A 17,009-nucleotide genomic window follows, 5' to 3' on the forward strand; every position below is an offset into this window, starting at 1 on the left:
TCTATCTTATAGAATTATAAGATTATATTATAAACAACTGCAGGCCAACAAATTATATAAGGAAGATGAAATTTTAAAACTCCTGGAAAACACAAACTACCAAATTGTGTCACGAAGAAGTGTAAAAATATTAATAGACCTATAACAAATGAAGAGATTAAAGTACTAATAAAAAACTTCCCACAAGGAAAAGCCTAGGACTGCATAGTTATTTAAGGAAGAATTAATATTAATTCCTCACAAAACCTTCCAAAGAATAAAAGAGGATGGAACACTTTCCAACTCATTTTGTGAGGCTACTGATATTTTTAAAGACCATGAATCACGGCTAGTGGTGAGTTACCCCAATAATACAAGTTTGTTTTATCATCTGAAAATCAATTAGTGTAATATCAATAAAAGACAAAAATCACATCATCCTACTGGTAGACATTTTTCTGTTTTCTTTTTGGGATATGGTGTGTTAAAAGAAAGGTAAAGGAACCCTAGCCAGTTTTGCTCAGTGGTTAGAGCATCAGCTTGTGGACTGAAGGGTTCCAGGTTCGATTCCAGCCAAGGGCACGTACCTCAGTTGCAGGCTCAATCCCCAGCCACAGTCAGGGCACAAGCAAGAGGCAACAAATTGATGTCTCTCACATCGATGTTTCTCTCCCTGTCTCTCCCTCTCTCTCCCCCTTCCACTCTCTCTGGGAAAAAAAGGTGAATGACCAGTAAAGGTAAGAAATCAGTGAGAGCTGAACAAAGTCCTGCAAGTGAAGGAGGGTTAAGGAAAGAATAAAAGAGATAGGGAAAGGAATGTAATGGTTTTTTGTGGATCTAGAAATAAGGCAAGTCTAAGTTTCTCATATTTTTAATTTGCTTTAGCTAAGGAATTATTTAGCGAGGCAATTTTAAGTGGGAAATACTCTACCAATTAAAGAAAGCCTATCATTGGCAAGCAGAAATAATATTTATTTTTTGTTCTAAGGTGCCTGAAAATGTACAATCTAGTCCACATCAAATGTTCTCCAAAGGAACCACTGTAATACCATATTGTACCTGGTAAAAACGTGCCACAGATATATGATCTTAAATTATCATGCAGAATTTCTGTATTCTCCAATTTTTTCTAAAATAGATATTCTTATATTCTACAAAAAAAAAGTATAAAACACGAAGGCTCTCTTAGTTAAATTATATTATAAATTCTCCTATGCTGACAAAGATGTAAATGTTGCCTAAAGGCCTTCCTACATTCCTTAAATTTGCTCTTACCAGAATTACTTATTTGATAAAAACTCAGATCTCTAACATGAATAAAGTTCTTCCCACATACCTTACACTTATAGCATTCCTCCCCTGTATGAATTCTCTGAGGTGAGTAATTTGATAGCCACTGCTTAAGGTTTCTTCACATATCTTATATTTATAAAGTTTTCATCAGTGTGATTCTCTTTTACATATTATGTATGTCTTCCTTGACTAATGACTTTCTCACTTTCCCTACATCCATTATAATTCACACCAGTATAAATTCTTCAACATATATTAAGGTTTGATGTCTCTCTCACACATCAATGTTTCCCACCCTCTCTCTCCTTCTCTCTCCCTCTCTCTCCCCCTTCCACTCTCTCTGGGGAAAAAAAGAAAGGTGAATGACCAGTAAAGGTAAGAAATCAATGAGAGATGAACACAGTCCTGCAAGTGAAGGAGGGGTAAGGAAAGAGTAAAAGAGATAGGGAAAGGAATGTATCTAAAATCCTTCATTCTTTGCAAAGAGTTCCTTACCAACATAAACACTCTCTTCTCCAGTAACTTGTTGATATATAGTAATTCTTTCCCCACTTTGATTACATTCATAGGGGTTTTTTTAACCAATATTACTTGATCTGATGTTGAATAAGTTGTCCATACAATAAAGGCATTATTGAACTTCTTGTGTTTGTATTCAGCAGTATGAATTCTCTAATATATAGTAAGTCTAAATATCTAACTACATTTACTATATTAATCAAGTTTCTCACCAGTATGAATTCTCTGATAATGAGTAACGTGTCCACATATCATAAAAGCTTTCCCACATTCCTTACATTCATAATTATTATCATCAGTATGAATTCTCTGGTTTGAGGAAAGAACTCAATTATGTCTAAAGGCCTCCCCACATTCTTTATATTTCTGTGAGTTCTCATCTGTATGAATCCTCTGATGTTTATTAATTTGTCCATACACAGTAAAGGCTTCCGTTCATTCTTTACATTCATAAAATTTATAGCCAGTATGAATTCTCTGGTTTGAAGAAATAACACAATCAGGTCTAAAGACGATTCCACACTCTTTATATTACTATGGTTTCTCACCTGTTTGAATACTCTGATGTGAATAAATTGTGCACATGCAATAAAGGCTTCGTTGCATTTCTAATATTTATAAGCATCTCACCAGTATAAATTCTCTAACATATAGTAAGAACTGAATTAAGCCTAAATGTCTTTCCACATTTCATACATTCATCAGGTTTTTCATCAGTATAAATTCTTGATGTTAAGTAACTTGTCCTCACATTATAAACGCTTTCCTACATTGCTAATATTCATAAAGCTTATCAAACATGTAAATTCTATGGTTTGCGGAAAGAACTCAATTAGTTTTAAAAATATTCCTACTACTTATGTTCACAGGATTTCTCATCAGTATAAATTTTCTGGTGTTCACTAAATTACCCACATAATGACTTTCTCACATTAACATTCATAAAATTTCTCACCAGTATGAATTCTCTATGGCGTAGTAAGGATTGAATTAAATTTATTTATTTACTTACTTATTCTTTCATTCATTTTTTTAGAGAGAGGAAGAGAGAGAGAGAGAGAGAGAAAGAGAGAGAGAGAAACATTAATTAGTTACCTCTCATTCTGACCGAGATGGAACATGCAACCTAGGTATGTACTCTGACTAGAAATTGAACCCGCAACCTTTTGGTGTACAGGACAACACTCCAACCAACTGAGCCATCCACCGAGGGCACGACTGAATTAAATTTAAACATCTGTTTACATTCCTTACATTCATTGTTTTTCCCAACCAGTATGAGTTCTCTGATGTTGACTAAATTGATATTCATCACTGAAGGTCAGTACACATTCTTTATGATTATATCATTTCTACTTAGAGCAAATTTTTTTCTCAAATTTGAAAAAGATTATATTTATGATATTGGTTACAGAGTTTCTGTTATAAATTACATGTTATAAAATGAGAGAATTCTATAAGCGGTCATTTTTAGAGATAATAATTTGGATTAAAAATTCTTTTGAGATACCTGACACCTTTCAAACATGCTCTCACACTTTCAGTCATTTCAAAAAATAGAGGCCTTAACTGAAGTGTATTACTTCTTAATCTGATTCCTTAATTCCTAGATAACATATTCAGTGTTCACTCTCCTTAATTCTGAGTCCAAAGGCTGTTGTGGAGATATAAGTTCCAGAACTAGAGTGGTATATCTCATACAGCATTCTCAGAGGAAAAAGTTTTACTAGTAAGTTAGTTTTGTGCAGCTTACTACTTACAACTTTCCAATAATCTCTTTTTTTAAAGGTTTTTAAATTGAATTTTAGAGAGAGGAAGTGAGAGGGAGAGAAAAAGAAGCATTGATGTGAAAGCAAACACCAATCACCTGCCTCCTGCACGCCCCCTACCTGGGACTGAGCCAGCAACCCAGGCATGTGCCATGATCATGTATAGAACTGGCAACCTTTTGATGCACAGGATGACACCCAACCCACTGAGCCACCCTGGCTGGAGCTCCAATAATCTTGTAAGCATAAAATTTCCCATATGAATATCCTCCCAATCAAAAATGCCTGCAATTGTTGGATTCTGACCCTGAACACTGACTAGGTGGACTACATAAATAAACTGAAAAGTAAAATCAAATAAGGCGGGAAAGCATTTTTATTGATTTGCTAGGGTAAATTAATAATTTGTTACCACAAATTACCACAAGCTTGATGGGTTAAAGCAAAAGAAATGTATTCTCTCACAGTTCTAGAGGCCAGATTATGATGTCAAGTTGTTAGTAGGCTCTAGGGGAGGGTCCACAGGGTGGGGGTGGTGACATTCAACTGACTTTCCACCCTAGAACCATGGCCTGATTTGTCTGTAACCTCAGAGAAAACTTTCACATTTGTAAACACTACTGTGACTAGATAATCTTAATCTAATATTTAACAAAAAATATTTAAAGCTATCAATTTATTTAAATCAACACAAATAAATAGGAATTACCTCATGTGATTATGGAGGTTGAGAAGTCCCAAGATCTGCAGTCTGAAGGCCCTGGGAACCAGGAGAGCTGCTAATGGTGTGAGTTCCCGTCTGACTCTGAAGGCAGAAGAAAACTAATCAAAGACCATGAGACAAAGAGAGTGAATTCTCTCTAGTTTAGCCTTTTATTTTATTTTGACCTTCAACAGATTGGATAACGCCCACCCACACTGAGGAAGACAATCTTTATTCACTCTACGAATTCAAATGTTAATCTCATCCTGAAACACCCTCAAAGACACACATAGAATAATGTTTAACCAAATATCTGGGCACCCCATGGACCAGGCAAGTTGGTACACAAAAATGACCAAGACAGTATGTCTTTGTTCTTAGAAGACAGGTACCTGAAGTATTTCAGTATGAGTGTTATGTGTTTAACTGACTGTTAAATGATTTAACATTTGTAATATTTATCTAACATTGTAAAAATCATTTAACATTTAATCTCTCTCATATATATATATATATACATATATGTGTGTGTGTGTGTGTGTGTATATATATATATATACACTATATAGCAAGTGTTAACAATTAGTGAACCTTAAGTGAAAGATATATAAATGTTCATTGTCTTATTCTTGCAAGTTTTCTGTAGATTTCATATTTGCAACAGTTGAAAAAGTATTGAGAATATGACTTTTATTTTCCCCACTGTTACCCTGGTCAAAGTCATCATAATCTCTCATGAGGATTACTGAACTAGGCTTTTATCGTATCTTCCCACTTTTACCCTTTCCTCCCTACATTTATTTTCAACATGCAGACAGATTGACTTTAACCATATCACTTCTGTCCTGAAAAAAGAAGTTCTAGCTCACTGTTTCACTCAGAGCACAAGGCAAAGCCTTACTGTAACACAGACCAAATTGTCTGGTTCTCCCACACTTACCTCATTTCCTACTGCTCTCCTTACTATCTTTCTCTGCTTCAACCACACCAACATCAGTGCTGTTCCTTGAACACACCAAGCACACATCTTCCTTAGGGCCTTTGCTTTAGATTTTCTGTCTTCCTGGAATGTGTTCCCCCAGAAAACCACTTGGGTAACTTCCTCACTCTGCTTCAAGTCTTTGCTTAAATTGAACTTCCTAATGAGACCTACCATGATTATCCTATTTAGCTATTTAATATTGCAACATGTACCTCCCATCCCACACAGATTCTTGATCCTCTTAATTAGTTCTACCCTTTCTTTCTACCAAAACATATATTATCTTCATCTTATTAATTATAATTCACTTTTTATTGTCTTATTTGTTGTTTGTCTCTCCTTATAATAAAATTTCCTCAAGGGTTTGGCTTTTTGTCTACTCTATTCAGTGGTATATACCCAATTCCTAGAAGGGTGCCTAGTATAGATACTCAATACATATCTGTTGATGAAGACAAATTATTATAATGAAATTTATATATTAATTTTGACCTGATATTTAAAAGGAAGTGAGCCAAGCCCTGGCCAGTGTAGCTCAGTTGGTTGAGCATCGTTCCTTGAGTGGTAAAGTGCCCAGTTTGATTGCCCATCAGGGCACATGCCTAGGTTGTGGGTCTGATCCCCAGTTGGGGTGCATGCAGGAGGCAACTGATCGATGTTTCTCTCTTTCCCTTCCTCTCTCTCTAAAATCAATATAGACATTTTTTTTAAAAAAAGAAAGTGAGCCAAGAATGACTCAACAGTTTATTGCTTTAGCAACAAAAACAGTAAAGTTGTCTTCAATTCAAATAGGAAAGACTGTGAGAAGAGCAAATTTGTGGGACAAAAATCAAGTGTGTGATCCAGATATATTAAATTATAGATGTAGCCCGGCCGGGCATGGCTCAGCGGTTGAGGATCGACCTAGGATCCAGGTGATCCAGGTTCAATTTCCAGTCAGGGCACATGCCCAGGTTGTGGGCTCAATCAATGACTCTCTCATCATTGATGTTTCTCTCTCTCTCTCTCTCTCTCTCCTTTCCTCTCTCTGAATCAATAAAGATATATTTAAAAAAAATTTTTTTTTTTTAATTACAGATGTATATCAGTCATTCCTCATGGAAATGTCTAGTATGCAGTTGGATGTATGAGTCTGCACTTTGAGAAAATATTTAAATTGAAGTTATAAATTTGGAAATTGTTGGCAAATAATTTTAAATACCATTTAAATAATTTTTTATTTTAAATTGCATTTCTTTTTTAAATTATTTATTTTTTACAAATGTCCCTCTTTTCCCCCATTGATCCCTTCCACCCTGCATCCACTCCACCCCCAGACCTTCTCCATACAATGTCTAGGTCCACAGGTTATGCATTAAGCATATAAGTTCTTTGATTAATCTCTCCCCACCCGCTCCCCCATCCCTGTCTTCTGTCTGAGATCCCTCAGTCTGTTCATGCTTCTGTGTCTCTGGATCTATTTTGTTCATCAGTTTATTTTGTTCATTATATTTGACATGAGTGAGATCATGTGGTACTGGCTTATTTTGCTTACAATAATACTCTCCAGTTCCACCCATGCTGTCCCAAAGAGTAAGAGATCCTTCTTTTTTACAGCTGCATAGTAGTCCATGGTGTAAATGTAACACAGCTTTTTTATCCACTCATCTACTGATGGGCACTTGGGCTATTTCCAGATCTTAGCTATTGTAAATTGTGCTATGAACATAGGGGTGCATAAGTTCTTTGAGATTGGTGTTTTGGGTTCCTTCTAGGATGTATTCCTAGAATTGGGATCACTGGGTCAAATGGCAGTTCCATTTTTAATTTTTTGAGGAAACTCCACACTGTTTTCCATAGTGGCTGCACCAGTCTGCATTCCCACCAGCAGCATACTAGGGTTCCCCTTTCTCCACATCCTCACCAGCACTTGTTTTTTGATTTGATGGTAGCCATTCTGACAAGTGTGAAGTGATAACTCGTGGTAATTTGCATCTCTCTGATGATTAGTAACTTAGCATTTTTTCATGTCTCTTAGCCATCTGTATGTCCTCTTTGGAGAAGTGTCTATTTAGGTTCTTTGCCCATTTTTTAATTGAATTTTCTTCCTTTTGTTAAGTTGTATGAGTTCCTTACATATTTTGGATATTAACCCTTTATCAGATGTGTCCTTGGCAAGTATGTTCTCCCATACAGTGGGCTCCTTTTTCATTTTGTTGATGGTTTCTTTTGCTGTGCAGAAGTTTTTATTTTGATGTAGTCTCATTTGTTTATTTACTCCTTTGTTTTTCTTGCCCTAGGAGATGTATCAGCAAACATATTGCTACAAGAGATGTCTGAGATTTTGCTGCTTACGTTTTCTTCTAGGATTTTTATGGTTTCATGTCTTACATTTAAGTGTTTTATACATTTTGAGTTTATTTTTGTGTATGGTGTAAGTTGGTGGTCTAGTTCATTTTTTTGCATGTACCTGTCCAATTTTCCCAACACTATTGAAGAGACGGTCTTTACTTCACTGTATGTTCTTGCCTCCTTTGTCAAATATTAATTGAGCGTAATGGCTTAGGTCGATTTCTGGGTTCTCTGTTCTGTTCCACTGATCTATATGTCTGTTCTTGTGCCAGTACCAGGCTGTTTTGATTACAGTGGCTTTGTAGTATAACTTGATATCTGGTATTGTGATCCTTCCAACTTTGTTCTTCTTTCTCAAGATGACCATGGCTATTTAGGGTCTTTTTTAGTTCATATAAATTTTTGAAGTGTTTGCTCTAGATCTGTGAAATATGCTGTTGGTATTTTAATAGGGATTGCATTGAATTTATAGATTGCTTTGGGTAGTATGGACATTTTAATGATGTTAATTTTTCCACTCCATGAACACAGTATATTCTTCCACTTGTTTATATCTTCCTCTATCTCTTTTTGCGACGTCCTGTAGTTTTCTGAGTACAGGTCTTTTACTTTTTTGGTTAAGTTTATTCCTAAGTATCTTGATTTTTTTTTTTTTTTTTTGCAATGGAAAATAGGATTTTTTTTTTTTTTAGTTTCTCTTTCTAAAAGTACATTATTGGTGTATAAAAATGCTATTGATTTCTTGGTGTTAATTTTGTATCCTGCTTCCTTGTCAAATTCATTTATTAAATCTAGTAGTTTTTTGGTGGAGTCTTTAGGATTTTTCCACATACAATAACATGTCATCTGCAAATAATGACATTTTTACTTCCTCCTTTCCAATTTGGATGCCTTTTGTTTTCTTCTTGTCTGATCACTGTGGCTAGGACTTCCAGTACTATGTTGAATAAGAGGGGTGAAAGTGGACACCTCTGTCTTGTTCCTGTTCTTAGGGGAAATGCTTTTAGGTTTTGCCCACTGAGTATGATATTGGCTGTAGGTTTGTCATATATGGCCTTATTATGTTGAAGTATGATCCCTCTATTCCCACTTTGCTGAGAGTTTTTATTAGAACTGGGTGTTGGATTTTGTCGAATGCTTTTTCTGTGTCTATTAATATGATCATGTGATTTTTTTTCTTTCAATTAGTTTATGTGATATATCACGTTTATGAATTTGTGAATATTGTATCAGCCTTGCATCCCTGGAATAAATCCCCCTTGGTCATGGTGTATGATCTTCTTAATATATTGCTGGATGCGATTTGCTAAAATTTTGTTGAGGATTTTAGCATCTATGTTCATCAGGCTTATTGGCCTGTAATTTTCTTTCTTTGTAGTGTCTTTATCTGGTTTTGGAATTAGACTAATGCTAGCCTCATAAAAATAGCTTGGAATTGTTCCTTCCTCTTTGATTTTTTGGAATAGTTTGAGGAGGATAGGTGTTAGTTCTTCTTTGAATGTTTGGTAAAACTCCCTTGTGAAGCCTTCTGGACCAGGTTTTTTGTGTGCTGGGAATTTTTTTATTATTGCTTCAACTTCATCAGCAGTTATCAGTCTATTCAGATTTTCTGGCTCTTCCTGACTGAGTTTTGGAAGGTTGTATTTTTCTAGGAATTTGTCCATTTCATCCAGGTTGTCCAGCTTGCTGGTGTATAGTTGTTCATAGTATTTTCTTACAATCCTTTGTATTTCTGTTGGGTCAGTTGTTACTTCACCTGTTTCATTTTTGATGTTGTTTATTTGGGGCCTCTCTCTTTGTTTCTTTACGAGTCTGGCTAACGTTTCATCAATCTTGTTTATCTTTTCTTTTTTTTATTCATTTATCATAATTGTTGAAAGTGTTACAGATATCCCCCCTTTTTCTCCCATTGATCCCCTCCCCCACACACACCCGCCCTCCCCCTAGGTCTTCACCACACTATTGTCTGTGTCCATGGGTTATGCATATATGCATATAAGTTTTTTGATTAATCTCTCCTCACCCACTCACTCACCCATCCCTGCCTTCCCACTGAGATTCATCATTCTGTTCCATGCTTCTATGTCTCTGGATCTATTTTGTTCCTCAGTCTATTTTGTTTATTAGATTCCACATATGAGTGAGATCATGTAAAACTAAATCATGAAGAATCGGAAAACCTGAATAGACCAATACAAACTGATGAAATTGAAGGAGTAATTTAAAAAAATTCCCAGCAAGCAAAAGCCCTGGTCCAGACGGCTTTACAGGAGACCTTTCTAATTCTTTAAATTGTAGGGTTAGATAGTGTTGATTTTTTTGTCTGGAAGATCTATCCAGTGAAGTCAGTGGGGTGTTAAAGTCCACGACTGACTGTATTGCTGTTGATTTCTCCCTTAAAGTCCTTAAGGTTATTACTGATAGGTCCTTATTTATTGCCATTTTAATTCTTTATGCCTATATTTCTCTCTCTATTTCTTATTATTATTACAGCAGTCCCTTTAACATTTCCTGCAATGCTGATGTGGTGGTGATAAACTCCTTTGGCCTTTTTTGTCTGGGAAGCTCTTTATTTCACCATCTATTTTGAATGATAGCCTTGCTGGATAGAGTAGTCTTGGTTTCAGATCCTTGTTTTGCATTACCTTGAATACTTCATGCCATTCCCTTCTGGCCTGTAGAGTTTCTCATGTGAGCTCCTTTGTAGATAACAAATTGCTTTTCTCTTGCTAGCTTTAATATTCTCTCTTTGTTTTGAATTTTTGGCATTTTAATTATGATGTGCCTGGGTGTGATCCTCTTTGGATTCTTCTTGCTTGGGACTCTCTGTGCCTCCTGAACTTGTGTGAGTTTTTCCTTCACCAGGTTAGGGAAGTTTTCTGCCATTATTTCTTCAAACAGGTTCTCTAACCCTTGCTTACTTTTGACCTCCTCTGACACTCCAATAACGTGAATATTGTTATGTTTCATGTTGTTTCATAGCTCCCTTAGACTGTCCTCTTGTTTTTTTAATTGTGTTTTCTTTTTGGTTCTCTGATTGAGTGATTTTTTCTACCTTGTCTTCTAATTCACTGATCCTGTCCTTAGCTTCCTCTAATCTGCTGTTTATTCCTTCCAATGTATTCTTTATTTCTGCTATGTTATTCTTCATTTCCTTCATAGTTTTTATATCCTTCTTCATTCTGTTGAGCATCCTTACAATCAGTATTCTGAACTCTTTCTGATAGATTGCTTATCTCCATTTCATTTAGCTCTTTTTCTGATGACTTCTCTTGTTCTTTCATTTGGGGCTTGTTTTTTTGTCTCTCCATTTTTGCTGCTTATTTGGGTTTGTTTCTATGTATAAGGAAGGCCTGCTAGGACTCTCAGTCTTTTTGGAAGGTCTCTGGTGCAGGCCAATGTCAGAGGCTGTTTGTAACTGGCCTTGAGTACCCTGTTTGGAGTTATCAACAACCCATGGCTTGAGGTCCCTTCTGTTAGGGCTGGGTGCATTTGAACACGACCAAGGTGCCCACCAAATTCTGCTTTTCCAAGGCTCATGTCCAGAAGCAGATCAGGCAAAGACTCAAAGCACTTTGAAGTCTACCTCTGCCTGAAGGCTGATTAATCTGATTCCTTAATGAGCCTCAGGCTATAGAAACTCCACGGGGTAGGGCAAGCAGTTTTCCAGTGGGGTGGGGCAATTGCTTCCCCCTCAGGCAAAAGCTGCTTGGAAGGTAAATGTCTGCCTCTGTAATAAGGAGGAATGACTCAGGGTGCCCTCTGAGCTCTATCTCCAGAGCCTATAACCCTAGATTCTCTTCACAGGGCTCCAGTCCACTCTGCCCTCTCTCTGCTATGGCCCAAGGTGAATGGCTGCATACAAAACTTTGTGTGTTGTCTCTTTAAGAGGGTGCCTGCATTTCCAGCCATCTCTCCCTGGCAGACAGAAACCCCTATGCTTTTCACAGCCAGATGTTATGTGGGCACCTTTCTCAGTTCCTGTGCTCTTGGCTGGGAAGCCCAGCCTGGGGTTTAGGCCCCAGAGTCCTCAGTGGGAAACCCCACAGCTGAGATATCCCTCTGGACCTTCAGCTACTGCCTGTGGGAGCCCAACCGGCCCTCTCCCACCTCTGCGCTTCCTACCAGTCTCTATGTGGTCTCCAGTTTTCCTCCTTGGTTATGAGGGTGCTCTCCGGCTCATCTTCTGTTGCAGTTGATTATTCAGGATGGTTTTTCTATATTTTAGTTGTAATTCCAGTTTGGTCCCAGAAGAGTGTCAGCGTAGCTTCCATGCATCAGCCACCATCTGTAATCTCCCTTGTTTATCTTTTCAAAGCACCAGCTCTTGGTTTTATTGATCTTTTGTATTGTTTATTTTAGCCTCTGTGTCATTATTTTCTGTTCTGATCTTTATTATTTCCTTCCTTCTACTTACTCTGGGCTTTTCTTGTTGTTCTCTTTCTAAGTCTTTAAGCTATAGGGTTAGCCATTTAAATAATTTTAAATACTATTTGAAATAATGACACTAAATTATACTACCACAGGAGCAGACTAAGTACCAAGTCCTGGAATACACATTAAGGAAGGATTTTGTTCTATGAAAAACCATGGCAGGCTCTCTGCTCCTCTTGTTCATCAGACAGTTGAGTCTTCCCGTGCAGTACCAGCCGCAAACCAGTAATGTGATGGTGAAGATTGGAGTGAACGGATTTGGCCATATTGGGTACCTGGTTACCAGGGCTGCTTTTAACTTTGGCAAAGTGGATATTGTTGCCATCATTGACCTCAACTACATGGTCTACATGTTCCAGTATGACTCTACTCATGGCAAGTTCAAAGGCACAGTCAAGGCTGAGAACGGGAAGCTTGTCATCAATGAAAAGTCCATCTCCATCTTCCAGGAGTGAGATTCCACCAACATCAAATGGGGTGATGCTGGTGCTGAGTATGTTGTGGAGTCTACCGGTGTCTTCACTGCCATGGAGAAGGCTGGGGCTCACTTGAAGGGTGGAGCCAAGAGGGTCATCATCTCGGCCCCTTCTCTGGATGCTCCCATGTTTGTGATGGGTGTGAACAATTACAAGTATGACAACTCCATCAAGGTTGTCAGCAATGCCTCCTGCACCACCAACTGCTTGGCCCCTCTGGCCAAGGTAATCCATGACAACTATGGCATCATGGAGGGACTCATGACCACAGTGCTTGCCATCACTACCACCCAGGCGGCCATGGATGGCCCCTCTGGGAGGCTGTAGCATGATGGCTGAGGGGCTGCCCAGAACATTATTCCTGCTTCTACTAGAGCTTCCAAGACTGTGGGCAAAGTCATCCCTGAGCTGAATGGGAAGTTCACTGGCATGGCCTTCCATGTCCCCACCCCCAACGTGTCAGTTGTGGATCTGACCTGCTGCCTGGAGAAAGCTGCCAAATACGATGACATCAAGAAGGTAGTGAAGCAGGCATCAGAGGGCTCCCTCAAGGGCATCCTGGGCTACACTGAGGACCAGGTTGTCTCCTGTGACTTTAACAGTGACACCCACTCTTCCACCTTTAATGCTGGGGCTGGCATTGCCCTCAATGACCACTTTGTCAAGCTCGTTTCCTGGTATGACAATGAATTTGGCTACAGCAACAGGGTGGTGGACCTTATGGTCCACATGGCCTCCAAGGAGTAAGAGCCCCCTGGACCACCAGCCCCTGTGAGAGAAAGAGGCCCTCAGCTGCTGGGGAGTTCTTGCCCCAAATCGATCCCCCAACACAGAACGCCTGACCTCCATGGTTTCCATCCCAGACCCCCTGAAGAAGTTGAGGGGCTTAGGGAGCCCTACCTTGTCATGTGCCATCAATAAAGTTCACTGTACCCCCGCCACCCCAAAAAAGAAAAACCATGGCAAAGTGAACAGACAACAGCTAAAGAGAATATAGTTGCAATGTCTGAAAAAACAAACAACTAATATCTGGAAAATAAAGGAAATCAACAACAAAAAGACAGGAATCACAATGACAATACAGTCCACTGACCAAAATGGAAAATCAAAAGAAAAGATATACTATAAAAGAAAGTCTCCCCAAATTAATCCTCATTATTAATATTTGTTGATAATCATGGGCATGAAATTAAAAGAAAGTGATATAACACTTCACATCAAAATGATATAACATTTATATCAAAATGCGAAAGACATGTGGAAAAGAATAGGGAAATAAAGGAAATCGCATGCATTGTTGTGGGGAGTGTAGTCTGATGCAGCCCTTCTGGAGACCAACTAGAGCTACTTAATCAAATTAAGTAGAATACGCTACAAACTATTAGTTTTATTCCAGTGTTGTATTCAAAAGAAATTTTTATACAGGTGCAGACAGGGATACAGGTATGAGGGTGTTGTTAATTTCTGCATTTTGTCAAAGAATGATTTTCAAAATATTAAAAACATAATTCTCATACAAATAGACAGTGAACTGGTCAATTTTACTTAGCTCATTGATAATGGAATTAGAAAAATGACAAAACTGGCCAAAAATAATACAATAAATGTGAATTTTATAATTGGGGGATGGGAAGAATGCTAAAATATGATTGCTAAATTAAATTTTAAAATGATTAATGTTCACCAGGACAACAAAACTTTGATGGTTAATTGCTCTACTTGACAGATAAACCATCACCACATAGCAATCAGTTTTACAGAACTAAAAAAACTCTGGATCCTAATCAACTACGCAAACTAAGTTATGCCCCTGTCTAGTATAAGATATTTCTTAGAGAAGCTTGTAGAAAATGTCTTAAAATTATTTTGAACAGTCATACAGTTAACTTTTTGCTTCACTTCCATGTTTTGGATATTTTCTTAATCCCTCTGACTATGAATAATTCCAAAATATTATTCTTCATTATTAAAAGACTGTATTATGCAGGTTTTGTTGTGGTGATGGTTTGACTAGATTTATAGATGAAACAAAGGGTATTCACTAACATATAAGCCTTTGTATGGTCAATAAATCCAGAGCTATACAGTGCTGAGCCACTACTGGTCCATAGAATTAGCAGCTGTCAAAGTATCATGTAAGGAATCTAAACTGCATTTTCAATAGCCTCTGTCTTTCAGAGCTGTTGTCTTGTTTGTCATCTATTCCAATGTTAGAAAACCCAAACCAAGATATTCATCTCAATCAAGTTCTGTCTTCAGCACTAGTAAATGTGAATGATATATTCTTTTTGCTAGGTTTCCAAAATTTGCTAGAACTCCTGCCTGCTGATAAGTCACATTCCTTATTCTTTGTAAGGCTGATAACCATAAGCCCCAAATAGATACCAGATGAGATTCTTAGATGAGCATCTTAGGCATTGGTTCCACATATGAAATACAATTCAAGCTTCTTGATGATGGGATTGTTATACTTAATAAAATTAAATCTGTTCTTAAATATTATACTTGTGGTCTTGGTTGCACAAGTGATGAGTCAGATTATTGGACAATTTTTATCTGTGTGTGTGTGTGTGTGTGTGTGTGTGTGTGTGTGTGTGTGTGTTTTAAAGGGAAGATTCTGAATACAACAGAGAACATGGCAGGCCCTCGTGGTGGTTATAGTCTAGTGGGGGAAACAGACAATAGAAGATGAAATGAATCTACTAGTTATCATAGTTGATACCAACCCAGTTTGGTGGGGAAAGCAAGCATTAAAGGAATCAAAATGCATAGATGCACTAATAGTGCTAGGAAATTCTCATTTTCATGAACTGTTCCAACGAACTTGCTGTGATAGCAAGCCACATTCAAGAAATTCAATTCTTATATCCTGGAAAGAATGGCAAACTTGGAGACTTCTCCTGGGACCCTGGCAACCCTCCTTTTGAATTCAATCCTTCAGGGAGTAAAGATGGACAGTAGGAGTTAACAGCAGCAAATGAAGTTATTGTTGAAGAGATTAAAGATTTAATGACTAAGATTGACATAAAAGGTCAACATATAGTAACTCTGCTGGCAAGATCCCATGCCAAAGCTCTTTGCTACATTCACAGAATGAACAAGGAGGTTAAAGATAATCAGGAAAAAAAGCCCTGGCTAGTGTGGCTCAGCAGTTAACATAGGCCCAAGCCCTGAAGGGTCACTGGTTCGACTCCCATCCATGTACCTGAGTTGCAGATTTGATCCCCATTGCATGCAGGAGGCAATCAATGGATGTGTCTCTCTCATATCAATGTTTCTCTCTCCCTCCCACCCTCCCTTCCACCCTCTCTAAAAATATCAATGTAAAAAATCCTCAGATGAAGATTAACCAAAATAAAAATAAAAATCAGGAAATGAAGTCAAGGATATTGGTGATTAAGGCTGCAGAAGACAGTGCATGTTATCATCTTTGCAGCACAGAAACAATATTTTGACTGATTCCTGTGTATTAGACTCTGATCCAGGACTCCTCCAATACGCTTGTAACATCACAGGGGGACTGTAGTTGAAGGTGCCTCAGATGCCCTCCCTTCTGCAGTATTTACAGAGGGTTTTTCTTCCTTATCAGGATCAGAGATATTAGTTAATCCTCCAACCCACAATTCATGAGCTGTGTGCTTCTGTCACGCAAACCTTATTGAAATTGGCTATGTCTGTTCTGTCTGCTTGTCAGTATTCTGCGATTTCAGCCCTATATGCACTACCTGTGAGACTGCCTTTAAGATTTCTCTAACTCCTGTATTAAAGGCCAAGAAAAAGAAACTAAAAGTGCCTGCATGATGATACAACTTTTCCCCATCTTTTGAGCTTTTATAAAAATTGTGTGTGGGGCAGTCTTTGTAGGAAGGCTCTGAAATAAATACAGATACACACACGCACACACACACACACACACACACACATATATATATATATATACATATATACATATATATGTGTGTATATATATATGAATTTTTAATGAAGTTTCTTAGAGCATATTATTCTTTAAAAATGATCCTCATCCTGTACTTCTGGGTGACTGATTTATGTAAGGGAGTCATTCTATGCAGTATACATAACCTAAAATGTTTTCAGACTGATTTTTGTCCAGAAAAGGGGAAGAAAGCACACATTTGTGACTTTTTAAAATAGGGACAATCATTTGTCAAATCAGTAATTGATTATAGGCTTAAGAACTTATTACCCAAGTCTAGGTTCTGTCTGAAATGTTACATCTGAAATTTGAACACAGCGTTAAAAAAAGGGAAGTAACGGCATTAATCAATATGGAACATCTTATCTGAATCAACTGTTAACTTTGACAATAGTCATGTTAATAAAATCCTTATTGTCTAAATTGAGATTTAGCTTCAGATATTAGAAGTTATTTATTATTTTGTGTAACATTAGTACATGTTTAGACAAAGATATCCAAATAATAATAATAGCCTGTCACCGAATCACTTAGAAAATCTCATTTTAAATGAGTAAGGCGAGTGAGTACAGTAGCCTGGTAGCAG

At 37.6% G+C, this 17,009-nt stretch overlaps 2 pseudogenes across 2 annotated transcripts; both read left to right on the forward strand.

Annotated features, from left to right (window-relative positions):
• Window positions 1-12,243: 12,243 nt before the first annotated feature.
• LOC308555988 (glyceraldehyde-3-phosphate dehydrogenase pseudogene) lies at window positions 12,244-13,264 on the forward strand (annotated as a pseudogene). Its single transcript has one exon. The product of its transcript is annotated as a glyceraldehyde-3-phosphate dehydrogenase pseudogene (transcript).
• Window positions 13,265-14,693: 1,429 nt separating this feature from the next.
• Window positions 14,694-16,287, forward strand: LOC308555647 (general transcription factor IIH subunit 3 pseudogene; annotated as a pseudogene). The gene is made up of 3 exons: window positions 14,694-14,750; window positions 15,153-15,606; window positions 15,858-16,287. The product of its transcript is annotated as a general transcription factor IIH subunit 3 pseudogene (transcript).
• The last annotated feature ends 722 nt before the right edge of the window (window positions 16,288-17,009 follow it).

Source organism: Miniopterus schreibersii (assembly GCF_964146895.1).
Source record: "Miniopterus schreibersii genome assembly, chromosome: 4".
NCBI classification, from domain to species: Eukaryota; Metazoa; Chordata; class Mammalia; order Chiroptera; family Miniopteridae; genus Miniopterus; species Miniopterus schreibersii.